Here is a 14,385-nt window from a genome sequence, read left to right as displayed (position 1 = left end):
GTTCACGATTTCCATGCTTTTCAATATCCTACAAATAAAGGCAAACCTTCATAAAAGAAGAAAAGTGATTTCAGCATAGATGCAATGTAATAGGCCACTCTGTTTCCCAGGTGGAGAATAGATTGGAGTAGAGCAAGAATGGATTTAAGGAGGTTACAGCAGTAATCCCCATGAACTACATCAAATTAATCCCCATGAACTATGTGAATGAATCCCCATGAACTATGTTAAATTAATCCCCATGAACTATGTTAAATTAATCCCCATGAGCTATGTGAAGTAATCCCCATGAGCTATATGAAGTTAATCCCCATGAGCTATGTGAGGTAGTTTGAACTAGGGTTGTAGCAATAGATACAATATCAATAGAAAGAAAGATGAGAGAGAGAGAGAGATGTGGCATAACAATTTAGGTGTGTTTGGTATAATCCATATTTAGTAAATATGGATTATATGTTTTAAAAAATATTGAAAAGAGCATCTGAAAAATATATAGAACCATGGGCTCAGTATCTTCCTCAAAATCTACTCTTTTACCAGCCACTTATCTTTCAGAGACTCATGTTTTATTAAGGCTTCCTACTGTCTTCCAATTTCTTATCATATACATAGTAGTACATTTCTCCTTCTCCTTATCTGTAAGCATATCCTTGAATCCAAGCTACTGGGTCTTACTTATTTTTCCCCCTTCGATGCTTCTGGTCCTTGTTTTGCTTTTCTCTTTGCCAAGGAGGTGTTGACTATTACAGGTCTACTCTTCCTCCAAGGTCCAGTTCAAAAGCCACTCTTCACTGATTCTTCCACAAAACGAGTTGTATTAATATCTCTTTTCATGCAGTACTCTATTACAGAGCTTGCATTTGTGTTTTTTATCTCTTTGTTCTTGTGGCCAGATGGAAGATTTCTCTTGATCTATGTCCAATTCTACTAACATTGTAGGTTCTCCATACATATTGCCTACTATTATTATAAGGACCCACTTTATAGAACACCACTGCTTCAGGGACCAGAGTTAAAGCTTACATAACTGGATATACTTGCATTGCTTCTGGATTCAGGATCTTGGACCTCCTCTGCTCTGGCTTTCTCCTCTCTGTCATTTCTGTCTTTACTTTCCAGTGGCTATGCTTGCCTTGAACTCTGTCTTTGGTTTTGGAAGCCCAAAATACAGTAGGTTTTGTATAGAAGATTTAACAAGGTCTGCCCTCAGAGTAGAACCACGAAACCTGAAACCCACCAGGACCATCCTCTTCTATGTTCGGTCTTCCTTCTTATTAGTCTCTTCTTTGGAGCCTTTGAGGTTTTGTTTTTGTTTTTTAACATTTCTGAGAATTTCCATTTATCTGCAGAAGAAGCAGCCCAATAACAACTGTTTAGTTCTTAGTCTGCATTACATTTCCTTTTTTGTTTGTTCATTTGTGAAGTAATAGAAAAGATACCAGTGGTTTCTGACCCCAATTTCTGGCACAGGGCTCCTGAAACTCTTGTAATTTCCTAAATAAAACCACTAGGACCATTTTCTGTTTTTTTGTTTGTTTGTTTGTTTGTTTGTTTTTAAGATTTTATTTATTTATTTGGCAGAGATCACAAGTAGGCAGAGAGGAGGTGGTAAGCAGGCTCCCCAGTGAGCAGAGAGCCTGATGCGGGGCTTGATCCCAGGACCCTTAGATCATGACCTGAGCTGTAAGCAGAAGTTTTAACCCACTGAACCACCCAGGCGCCCCCCAGTTTCTGTTTTAAAATTTGGTCGTTAATCCTGGTTCCTGACTACAGGGCTCCTAAATCATTTTGAAATTTCATGGGCGAGAGGGATGTTTTTTGGTTTGTTTTCATTTTTTGTTGTTATTGTTGTTGTTGTTCTAACATAGTGACTCTGGATAAGCTCCGGGATGGCTTCTAGATGGGAGCTGGAAATGTTAGCCCCATCTTCCATACTATGAAGAAGAGAGAAGGCTGGAAATGGAGTTACTAATTGATCATGCCTCTGTGAAGAAGCTTCCATAAATCCCCAGTAATAAGGAGTTTTGAGCATCCAGGTTGGTGAACCCATCCATGCACCAAAAGAATGACACACCCCAATTTCATTGGGACCAAAATTTCTGTACTCAGGACTGTCCCAGAGCTCCCTCTAAGTACATCTTTATCTGAGGTTTATCTGTATCTTCTATCATTCCTTTAACAAACAGATAAACTTGTTTCCTACAGTTCTGTGAGCTATTCTGTGTTAGTGATCGAATGCTATCTTCAAGTTAGAGTGTGGAAATTGAGTTAAATTATACAGCACTCTGCAGGTGTTGGACAATTGTTTGGTATGGGAAAAAAAATAAAACCATATACCATCTCTATGCTAAATTGTAGTTCTTTAAGAAAAATATTCTGGCATTCTTTGTTTCCTGTAATAGTATCTGAGAAATAAATGATAGACAGTAGAATATTCTTTATGGAATGGTTCTGACACGATAATGCTTAATATACTTTAAATCCTTCAAGGTTGGGAAAGTTATAGTGCTATATTTTTGCACTATTTAAAAGTATGAATTCTATACCAATATCATATACTTGACACTCTCCATTAACCATTTGAAAAATATAGATGTTATATTATTTCCAGTAGCCTTTAAACTAAAATATTGGGAATTAAACACTCATCGGGTTTTTTTTTTTTTTTTAATGTAGAAACATATACAGAACAACAACCTACAAAATATAGAATAATCTCTGGAAAATAATATTGCTGCAAAGCAGACACAATAAAGATGCTACATTAAACATTGAAAGTAGTAATGCTGAGAATCAGAAAAAAGAAGTTTAAGATCAAATAAGAATTAGCTTCCACTAGTCTCCCATTCTTAGGGCCAAATTGTCCTTTGAAATTTGGAAATATTCTTGAAAGGAATATTTGTCCATATTTGAATTAAGCAAAGGCAATGTAAATTCCTCGGAATTTCTCCTTCTACATCAATTCTTAATGGATAAGCATGGGATTTTGAATTCCCATACTGTTTCTTCAAAGAATTTCCTTGAAAAAAACCCCCCAGATGTGGGCAGGAAGAGGATTTGTTTGCAGCTAACAATAGGCAGTTGGGTATCCTAGGCATGTATTCCAAGGATACTGTTAATAATAAATGTTCTTTAAAGATGTTACCTGCTATAAAGAGTACCTTTCTTATATTTTTCAAGACTCCAAATCTGCTATATCTACTATAAATTAAAGTATAATTATCACATTTTAGAAGATGAAATTTAGCATTATTAAATCCATTCATAAAGATTAAAGTCAGAGGTCAATCAAAATATGTATCTTCCATTCCACATGCATTTACTGAATATCAATCATGGTTCAGCAGAAACGGTGAGCAGTTGAATTATTATGTATTCATAATGCAAGTATAGCTAAGAGGCTATAAACACACACCAAAAGGACATATTCTGGTCCATCCTATGCACAATCTTACAAATTCTTTTTTTCCAAAGACACCAAAACCATTTTCTTCTAATTCATTATTTTCACCTGCCATTTGGGCATTATCTCATCTTTCCATCACTAACCCACTTCTGAGTCATTTCTCTACCTTTTCCTCAAAATGTGTGGAAAATTTCTTCTTCGTAATATTATTTCTTTCCTAGATCTTTCTTTTCATTCTTCAGTTGCTTCATTGTAATCTCTACTTGTCATCCCATTCTTTTTTTTTTTTCCAAGCAGACTTTTTTCTAAATCCTATCTTGCATTTCTCTCTGAAACCTGAAAACAAGTGTATGCAGGAAGACTTAGATGGTGTTAGAACTCCACCAGATTAACTTCTGTCTTTATTCTCTTGCCAAGGCACTTAGCCTACATGACAAAAATTAAATTCAGAAGATGGGCCTCTACAGTGTAAATCTAGCAGAATGAAATGGTCTTGCTTAAATGTAAAATAAACTATGTAATCACATTCCCATAAATGGTGGGATAAATTCCTCTTGACCACGTCCTATCCCAACCACTTCTTTCAGAGAGAAAATACAAATCAAAATAATTTAATTGAGGCCAGAGCCATTTCCTGCGTAAAAGAGAGAGAAAGCGTTAAAAATTATGTAGCAAGATAATTTATAGAAGTGCGAATTTCTATCTTGTTCTCATTGTTATAAGAAACTTAATGAAATTAAAAAAAAAAAATCTCTCTTCCCCTTTCCCTAGTTGTAAGGGAAGCCAATCTTTTATGTTGAAAGATCAAGCTTCTTTGTATCAGCTTCTCCTTTAGGGAATTAAACTGCAATCCTTCTGAGATCAGAAATGAGGCTTCTGCTCATTTTAGAACACTGAAGTGACTCTATATAAAGAAAGATAACTTCCCAAACCAGGAAACATATACCTTGGGTGGGGAGAGATCTTCCAACTAATGCATATCTATGTACTAAGAAGTAGTCCCCAGGAAATTGAATTGTTAGTGCTACAACATGGGAGCCTTTATCAAAATCTTTGTGCCCAGAGTTGACACCCACAGAAAGAAAATAAAGCTGAATGATGTTAATGAGCCATGGTAACAATGGGTCAGGAGCACTAAGCAAGGCAGCCACAGGGACTAGAGGACGAAAATCCTTTCCAGAATATTTGGACTTGCCTAAACTAAAGATGGTACCCAAATCAAATGATTTTGATTTACTTTTCTGTGTTTGTTAACTGACATTTCCCTTCCCTGTATAATATAGAGAACATGTGGAGGTTGGTGCCACCAGGTGCAAAGTACAAAAGAAAAGAACACAAGGAACCCAACATGGGAATGGAAAACTACTATTTCTAATGATATGGCCAAACCCTTGCTCTTTGGGCAACCATATTTTCTTCAGAATGAGTTTAGACTGTAGAAGGTATGATTAGTGTTTGGCTATTGATTGTTTATGTCTTCTACAGAATTTCTTCCAAAATCTCTGATTCTCATTTGAGGATTTACCTTGACAAAGATACTTCTCTCAGCCTGATTAAACTTGGGCCAGATCTCCTCCTGACTGTAAGACCTGAGCTCCCTTTTCTTAGAGATTTTTACTTTAGAAAATTTTTTCTTTTTTTTTTTTTTTTTTTTTTTGAAAATTTTCAATTGTACATTCTTTCTTTGCCCTTTTAGGTTATAAATCTTTTGCCTGTCTCCTGCCCATTTTGCAACCCAAAAATGATTTTCTCAAGGACTTGAGAACTTTATTTTTGAAATATAAATCTAATCATATCAATCATCAAGAAAGATAGCATCCTGTTTTGCAACCTTTCTGACAGGATAGGATCCTAACTTCTCTCAATATCAATCAGGTAACCTAATCACATTGACCAACTTCCCCTTATTCCCCAAATACTTTTCTACTAGCTCACCCCAATACTTAGTAGCCCTCTTGCCTTTTGTTTCAGTGGGGTTGGGTTCAATCTCTCTCTTCTCTTGCAATAGTCTTAGATAAAATCTTTCTCACCTGCTTAACTCCATCTAAATTTTTCACATGGCTTGGGGTGAACTAATTCAAAGAGGGCTAAGAAAAGAAGGGGAAAATTGTAGGTCCTGGGGATATTATTTAACTACGTCCATCAAGCCATGCTGCACTGAAAGCTGCTCCCAAACTTTTTGTGAGGAAAAGCAAGTCCTTTTTGCTGAATCCAGTTAGAATTGAAAGGATTTGTGTTTGGCTTTCATTTGTTTTTGTTTGTTTGTTTTTTTTCTTTTATGTTTGCAAGATGTCCAAATTGTCATAGCTGGTCAACTAGTAAAGGAACCAGCAGAGTTACAGTTCTTATTTGTAGGGAGATTAAGAATAAAAACTTGTACTGAGGAGTCAGTTTAGATCCTTGATTGTGGGACCACAGTTTGCCCTCCATCACTACCCCATCTCCCCCTCTCTAGTTCCTGTAAAATAAGGCAGAAGAAACATTGATTCCATGTGGTGAATCAATGTGGTTGTTGGTCAGGGCATTTCTCCAGAGTTGATGACCCCAGAGGAAACCAGAGTGGACTCTCTTCCTGAGGTCAGGGAAGGAGTCTTCCCACAGAGAAGGATTCAGTTTCAGTCCATGAATCTTGAAGAACAGGATGCTTGAGGGGAGAGCATGCTAACTGGAGAGTAGGAAGATCCTCCAAAATGTCCCTCCCACAGAACCCTCAGATTCTAGGTGTCTTCTCATGTGAAATTTAAAAGGAAAGGCCATACTCTCCTTGTTTAGAAGTTCCTTGCGTGATTGCCCTAAATCTCTGTAAGGAAATGTACACAAATGCTGTAGATAACACAATCCAGCAGGCTCATTTCTGGAATGCAGGGGAAGTGGGTCACTATACTATTTTTCCTCATTGTTTCTATACTATTTTTCCTCATTGTTCCTGCGAGGGGAGGGGTGTAAGATCATTCAGGGGCCTAAGGCCCATGGCCTTCAATAATAAAATTGTTTATGGTCATCAGCTCATAAAAATTTACAGGACTTCAAAAAGTTCATTACCTTATAGGAATGTCCTGGAGATGCCAGAGACAGATATGATCATAAAAGCAAATCTTTTGCTTCCCCTCTGTGGGTTAGCTAATGGGGGGGGGGGCTGGAGAGGGGCTCCATCTCAGCCCTGAATTATCTAATAGGACAGTTTGAAGGAGATTAGAGCAGAAAAAACACAGGAAGAAGGAAATCTTACTGTTTATAATCTTACTGGTAAGGTGGATAATTTGGTTCTATATTGCCCTCAACCAGTTAACAGATATCTTCAAAACACAAGGGAAATGGAGAATTCCATTAGTCATCTGATTTTGCCTGAGATTTCCTAATCTTAGTTAAATTGTAATTTATGAAGCAAGCAATAACCTACTTTCACACCTCCTATAAAAATAAACTTAACATCCTCTAATTTAATTACCTCTATTTCTGGTGATGGTCTCTAGGTCTTTAAATACAACATACAGATTTTTTTAAAGATTAAAAACAAAAAAAAAAACTGGTATATTAAAAAAAAAAAAAACCCAGCCCCACTCTGCCCCCTTCAAGAAAGCACCTTCTACAGTTCCTTTAAAGATAGCTTTACATTAGCAAACAGCAAAACATGTCATTGAAGTTGAAACTAAAATTAAAAAAAAAAAGCAGGCCTAAGAATGCTTATATTTAATTATGGCTGCACATAATTAAGTGTGGCAATCTGGTGATAAAACCTTTAAGTAATGACTCATAAAGAGATAAAAAGGGAGCATGTGTTTACTCAGTTCGCAGCCTTCCTCAGAAGCTGGCATCGCTCAGGTGCTAATGAGACACCTGTTGCTGGGGACACCGGAGAGGGAGCGAGAGTGAGAGCGAGAGCGAGAGCGAGAGCGAGAGAGAGAGAGAAGGCGAATCAGTCGTGACAGAAAGATGAGGACTAGGCATTGCTGCAGGTGGGTGACTTTGCCAAGATGGCTGTCAGGAGGTTTAAGCTCTGAGGAGATAGTTACATGAAAGCATACAACTGAGACAACTAAGTCTGTATTTTTTCAAATAATAATAATAAAAGAAATGAGAGTGAAAAGAAAAAAGAAAAACATTTCTTCCTTCATTTCAATGATAAATCGTAAACCAATCTCTCCATTTTAAGGTCATAAGGCATTTCAGTCTTTAGGGACTTAACCATATGAAATTCCTTTTCTTTGTGCTGTTTCAAGCAACTGTGTTATGTGTGTGTGTTTCAGAAATATTATTTAGGCTGGGTAGTCATGTTTCACTCCTTTATGCAATTTCAAGAGATTATTTTCTCTAGCTTCAAAAATGAATACAGAGTTATGCGCATGTGGTACCATAATAGAAAAATAAGCTCACATTCTGATCTTTGTGCCTGGGTTGGGCTCTTTTTCTGGCTCAGTTGCCTGTCATCTCACATACTAAGAGATATGACTGTATGTTTCTCCTATCCCAGCAAGGAGAAATGGGGCGTTAATATCTGGATTCCTATGGAACCTTAACAATGTATTAGAATTTGACAAGGCTAATGGCCCAATGATGAGAAATGAAGACAAGACTTTTACTCCTCAAAGGTGAAGGGTAAAATTGCTAGCACTTTCTTCCCTAGAGAGCTTTAGACTTGTCACAAAACAACCTTTTTCGCTCTTAGAATTCTTCTCTCTGGCCTATTCAACCTTTGGCTATAAGCAGAAACCACCACCAAGGAGCTATTTGGCACTGAGTTTAAATAAACACATGCTATATGAAAGCAGGCTCTAACAACATCTCAGAAGGATGCCTTGCTATTTCTGGAAATGGAAATTGCTCATGAGTTTCAGGGAACATCTGAAGTTTTGAAAGATTGAAGTTAGAGTAAAATAAATGGACTTTTGTTAAACATATGCAGAGGGGAAAAAAATCAAAAACTCCAATGGCTAATTAATAATCTTTTGAGGCAGGACAAATATAGGGAACTATTTGGAAGGAAGAATCACAATTGACAGATTGTTTGGGCTCAATGTAGATCTGGGCAGTGACAATATCAATAAGGGTCCCGCAGTGAGCATTTGCCACCCAAGTTTGGCCAGCAGAGACCGGCCTGTGTCATAGCCCTACCTCAGGAGCTGTACAACTTCAAAAAAGAATACTTATTCTAAGCACAGTGTCTCTGTAGCCAAAATAAATGGGTGGCACTCAAATGTCACCTATGAGGCTCCCATCCCCCAATTCCCCAAAAAACAAAGGGAGATTATTCAGCATGGAAAGTGAATGATTACCTGGTAGATTATCAATGGTCAAATAAATGCACCAGACAATTACTCAACATCTTATTTAATTTCATTCTCTAGATTGTTTTATGAAAGTATGTTAAATACCCACATTATAAAAGAGCCAATGAATGAAGGTCATAATGCCTTGCTTAAAACTTGGCCGAGTCTTTTTTTTTTTGAGATTTTATTAATTTATTTGAGACTTAAAGAGAAGAGACCTCAAGTATGACAGGGGGTGGGAGGGCAGGGGAGCAGAAGGAGAGGCAGAGGCAGACTTCTTTCCACAGCTGCTTAGCAGGGAGCCTGATGTGGGGCTCATCCCAGGACACTGAGATCATGACTTTGAGATCATGACTTGGGGTGAACGCAGATACTTAACCGACTGAGCCACTCAGGTCCCCTAAAACGTGGAAGAGTCTTAATTTCAGAAAATATTCACTTTATACTTTTTAAGTAATTTGCTCTAATACAACATGTAAGAAATGGCTCAGGTCTACATAAATTTACATAATTTTATAAAAATTTACATTAAGCAGTTTACATACAGTTTTTCATAAAAACATTAATTGCATAAAGGAACATCAACTTGGATAGAAATCTTAAATGTCAGATATCTATATTTTATGTTAAGCTTTATATCTTACAGGTTTACATTCATTTTATGTTTTTACATTAATTGCATTTTTATGTTAATAGATTTTATTTTCTACAAGACAATTCCATGAGTTGCTCTTAGCAACTGATTGCTTTCTGCAGAGGACATTTCAAGTGACACAGACAGCAACCTGTATGGAATAAAGCAATCTCTGAAATGGGAAGAGCATACCTTCCTCCTAGAAAAAGCTGGAGAAGAGGGTATAAAAGATATGGAGGGTATAAGAATCAGTTAGTTTATAAACAAATTCTGCCTCTTTTCATGAAGTTTTCTCTAGATTTTTTTAAAGATATTACTTATTTGACAGAGAGAGGGAGAGCATAAGCAGGGAGAGCTGTGGAGGGAGAGGGAGAAGCAGACTCCTCACTGAGCAGAGATCCCAACACAGAACTCGATTCCAGGACTCTGGGATCATGACCTGAACTGAAGGCAGACGCTTAACTGACTGAGACCCCCAGGCACCCTGCTCCAGATTTTAACTTTTTAAATTTCAGTAAATTGAGATATCTGGCATAGGAAAGGAATATAATCCATAACTTCATTTTGAAAGTATAAATATATTTGAGAGACGTTGTCATTTTGAGTCACTTCGCCGGGGAATTTTCAGCCCACAATCTCGCTTTGGTTGTGAAGGGTTGACTGGCTTTGTGGGAAGTTGGTGTATACTGGCAAGAAGCCGCCGTGCCATGCCCCAGGTCCGCTCACTGCAAATGCATATATAGGGATTGGCACTCCCTATACAAAGGGCATCTGTGGAAACAGGGAACCTTAGTGATGGAATGCCTTCTGAGCTGTTTTAGGGGCAAAGGAAGGTACTGGTTGAAAGAATTGCTTCTACTGGATTTTTTTTTTTTTCAATGCATCTCAGATTTTCCCATTACAAGGTATGATTTATGCCTTTTCAAAGCCTAGTTGCATAATCTCTCACTTTCTTGTTTCAGCTGCAGATTCTTTCCCAGGCATTCTCTTCCAACAGGCAGAGTGTATATCTTAATGGTCCTTTTGGCTACACTTAAAAGGTTAGGAGTTCTTCTTATTAAAAAGTATACATTTTCACTTCACTGTTCTATTTTCCTTATATCCGTTGTATCCTGTATTTTTAGCTCAGAATGGTTGCCGTAAAATGTTGAGCTTCTAAACACAACTGCTGTTTCTATTAGAAATAACTGTGAAACAGTTTCTACTTTTCTATTCCTTCTCATGAAAATCGATTATTCTGTTTTCCCCTTGATCACTCATGATTTACACAATTATAGTGAGAAACTTCTTTTCAAAGTCAAAATGAAAAAAGTTGCCATATATAATTGTGCTGAAAATGCTATAATAAATGTCAGAAACCTGTTTCTAACATTTTAGGAAACGTTTCAAATCATGTTTCTGATACAATATTGCTATAAAACAAAAATATCATGTGTAAGTATCTCTTATTATTTTTTTCTTTTCTTTTTAAAAAGATAAATAACTGATTTATAAACTGTGGGTTTTTTCCAACTAATTAATTCTCAGTTGATCTAGTCTATTACATACAGACTTTGTGCTAAATTATTTATAATTCTTAACTATTTAATCCTTATTTATTCTTAACTGTTAATCTATTTCAATTGATGTTAATAATTAGACCATAACTTTTACTTGGACCCTCTAGTTATTATTTGGTGCCACCCATAAATAGCCAATCCCTACCAGATTTTAGAATTATTCATGAATTCTCAGGGAAATAGAGCCAAGGAAATAGACATGTCATTATTTTTATTGTTCATATCTGTTGAGTTCCTCTCTCCTTTGTCTTCATTTTATTAAAGACAAAAATGTCAATATTATCATTGATCAATGATATGATTGAGAATATGCTTCTTGCACTTCATATAATTCTTTTATATTTCAGAATCACTTTTTATTCATGCTTATTCTTTGAATCACTTTGACTTTTTTTGTTAGTAAGCTATAAATGAAAATCTTTAATATTGTAGCTCTGATATAATTAAGTTTCTTTTTAAGAATCCTGCTTCACAAAATTAAGTGCTTCATCAACTAATATTTTGACTACTTTACATTTAAACAGCAAAGTGAAGAATTGATTCAGAATTTCATTTGGCACTTGAATGGATTTTTTTTTTTCCTCTGAACAGTAAAAGACAATAGTCCTTAGCGATCATTACCCTGAGCCTGGCAGCTAGATTTCCATTCCTAGTCAACCTACCATGTGGTTAGATTCATTTGTTAGAACATTTGATTGACTATAGTAATGCGTTGTAGTTAATGTGTTTTTTAAGTCCTTTACAACCCCTTCAGGTATTACAATCATATTTATTCAACTGAAAATGCCATCATTTTTTTTCTTTTCTTTAATAATAACTGTAACAATCTATATCACAATCTTTAAATTCTATAAATATTTAAGGTATATAACAAATGAGGATGTATGTAAGAATCTTCTTATGTGTGTATACATACATATATATGAATCACATGTGTAGATTTAATAGAATTTTCGAACGGGAGGATTGCTAATTCATTTTAATTAATGAAGTCATCTAAAATAAAACATTGTGAATTTTCTGGGGACACAGATGCTTAACAACCAGGACAGGACTGATATCCATTTTATGTGACTCTAGATAATGATTTTTTTTTTTTATCACAAAGATTTGTTACCCTTGGTATATGTGTGAGCTTGGGGGAGGATGTGGAATTGTATGTGCGTGTGTTTTGTAGGTGTGTGGCTTTGTGTGTCATACAGAGAAAGATGAGGGGATTAAGAACATGACTACAGTATAGGAATTTTTTCTTAAGACATTATACCATGCTTACAATCATTTTCATACACGTTCAAAAGTATTTTTGAGAAGTGGAAAACTGAATTTTTTTCTCAAATAGCATGACCTAGAATCATTAACACATAGAATGTGCAAAATATAATAGATCACTGTTTAATTCATTAATAAAGAGAGAAAGAGCGTGGCATCTCTTGAGAAAGCAAGATGGTGAGGAAGAGTTGGTGTGCCGGGGACCAGCAAGTAACTGCCCATCCCTCATATGCCCAGGGGGAACAGCTATGAAGGGACGTGAGGCTGAAGCAGTGGGTAGGTTTAATCCAGATCCCTGACCACCTCTTATTCCTTGCTAAGTGGTCGCACCTTGTTTCCACACTCAATATCACGGAGAATGAAAATGGGTTCCTTCAGATTTAGCAAATGAACTTTTTGTTCGAACAGGTTGAAAAAGAAAGAGACAAAATCTTTCATTATACTTAGGAATGGTTTCCTCCATTATGTTAATCTCCTTCCCTTTCTCTGTCTGCCTTTCTCTATTCCCTTTCCTTTTACCTTCCTCCTTACTAATTCAATTTTTTAAAAAAAATATTTATTTATTTATTTGACAGACAGAAATCACAAGGAGGCAGAGAGGCAGGCAGAGAGAGAGGAGGAAGCAGGCTCCCTGCTGTGTGGAGAGCCAGATGCGGGGCTCAGGGCTGGATCCCAGGGTCCTGGGATCATGACCTGAGCCAAAGGCAGCGGCTTTAACCCACTGAGCCACCCAGGCATCTCACTGATTCAGTTTTTAAAAATCGCTCTGGAATCCCTGATCCAAGCAGCCCAGTACTTACATAAACCTGTGTCCAAAGCGCTGAAGGGCTAGAGGGAGAGTATTTGGGTCCGATTCATTACTGCAGCATGTTCTCTTCAATCTCCTCCTCTCCCCACCAGCCCCTACCCTACTCCCACTCTGCCAGGGCCACCCCTTCTCCAACACATCGGCCACAGTTAGTTCCCTCCAAATTCAGATGAAAGCCTCTGTGCCTTCCTTTCTGTGCGCTGACTCTACCACAGGCTAACTTAGCCCCTATCTTGCTAAGCCCTCAACTTCCCTTCTAGTGCGTCTGCTCCTCCATCTGCCCGTTTTTCATTTCTCCATCATAAATGGAGAAACTTCTCTGGGAAGGATCAGACTATCCTTAAGGGCTGGGAAATTGAGAAGAAACATATTCTCCAGCTCTGGGCTTCGGGAGGAGAACTGAGAACTTTTATATACAAATTAGGTATGATATTGTGGTGGTTCAATTTTTTTGTTTTGTTTTGTTTTGTTTTAAAGAATCTCTTGTTTTCCCCCAAGACTAATTTCTGCCCTTATGGTCCTTCTTTTTCTGCTTGAAATAATATGAGTTTGCAAAATACTGATATTTGTCCTTTGCCAAAACACTGAAGAATAAGGACAGAATTTAAAAAAAAAAAAAAAGAAAGAAAGAAAAAAGAAAAGAAAAGAGAAGAAAAAGAAAAAAAAATAAAAGGAAGGAATAAGAAAAACAACCAATCACTGAGTTACAAAACTGTTTCTACCGTTGTTCTATATGTTATGTTTAATGTTTGGATAGATTCTCAAACTGGTGTTAATATGAGTATCTGTATCTGGGATTTTGATATTCCTCATAAGCTGAGAAGAGTTGGGTCTTATGAATGAGCATCCAGAGACGTGTAGGGACAATGGCTCCATAAAGTGGTCTGGACGATGACGCAGGTGGAATGCTGCCTCCGATTCCAGGCCCATTATGACTCAGAGTAATGATAATGTGCCCATAAAAGCTACAGATTGGTCCAGAATGGGTACTATAAAAAGAGCCTTTTCCTAATCATGTCACCATTTTGGGTCTGCTGGCTTGGATTAGTGCCTAGATGTTCAAAGGCAGGGCTATAAATGGAAAATATTGAAAAGTATGTCATCATAAGCCAGAGTGATCTTTAAAAAATGGTAATCAGATTGCCCTAATTCCCCAACGTAAAAACCCTCCGTGGCTTGCAAGTCATTTAAGAAAAGATTCCCCGACCTGGATTGAAAGGCCCCGCAGGACTTTGCTCCTGTCTCCATCTTTAGGGTCATTTCCTCCAGGCCTCGCTCTTCACCTACCAGAGCCCCTCCACCTTCGGTCTGGTCCTTACTGTCAACTCGCTCCTACTTGTAGGACCCTGTGTTCCCTCAGCCTGTATCGGTCTCTCAAACCGTCTTTCCCTGGGGAGCTGGTTTTGTCATTAGGGTTATTTTTATCATCTGCTCAGCCCTGA

Source organism: Mustela putorius, unplaced genomic scaffold (assembly GCF_011764305.1).
Source record: "Mustela putorius furo isolate JIRA1106 unplaced genomic scaffold, ASM1176430v1.1 tig00000129_pilon_pilon_pilon, whole genome shotgun sequence".
NCBI classification, from domain to species: domain Eukaryota; kingdom Metazoa; phylum Chordata; class Mammalia; order Carnivora; family Mustelidae; genus Mustela; species Mustela putorius.
This window is presented reverse-complemented; position numbering follows the sequence as displayed.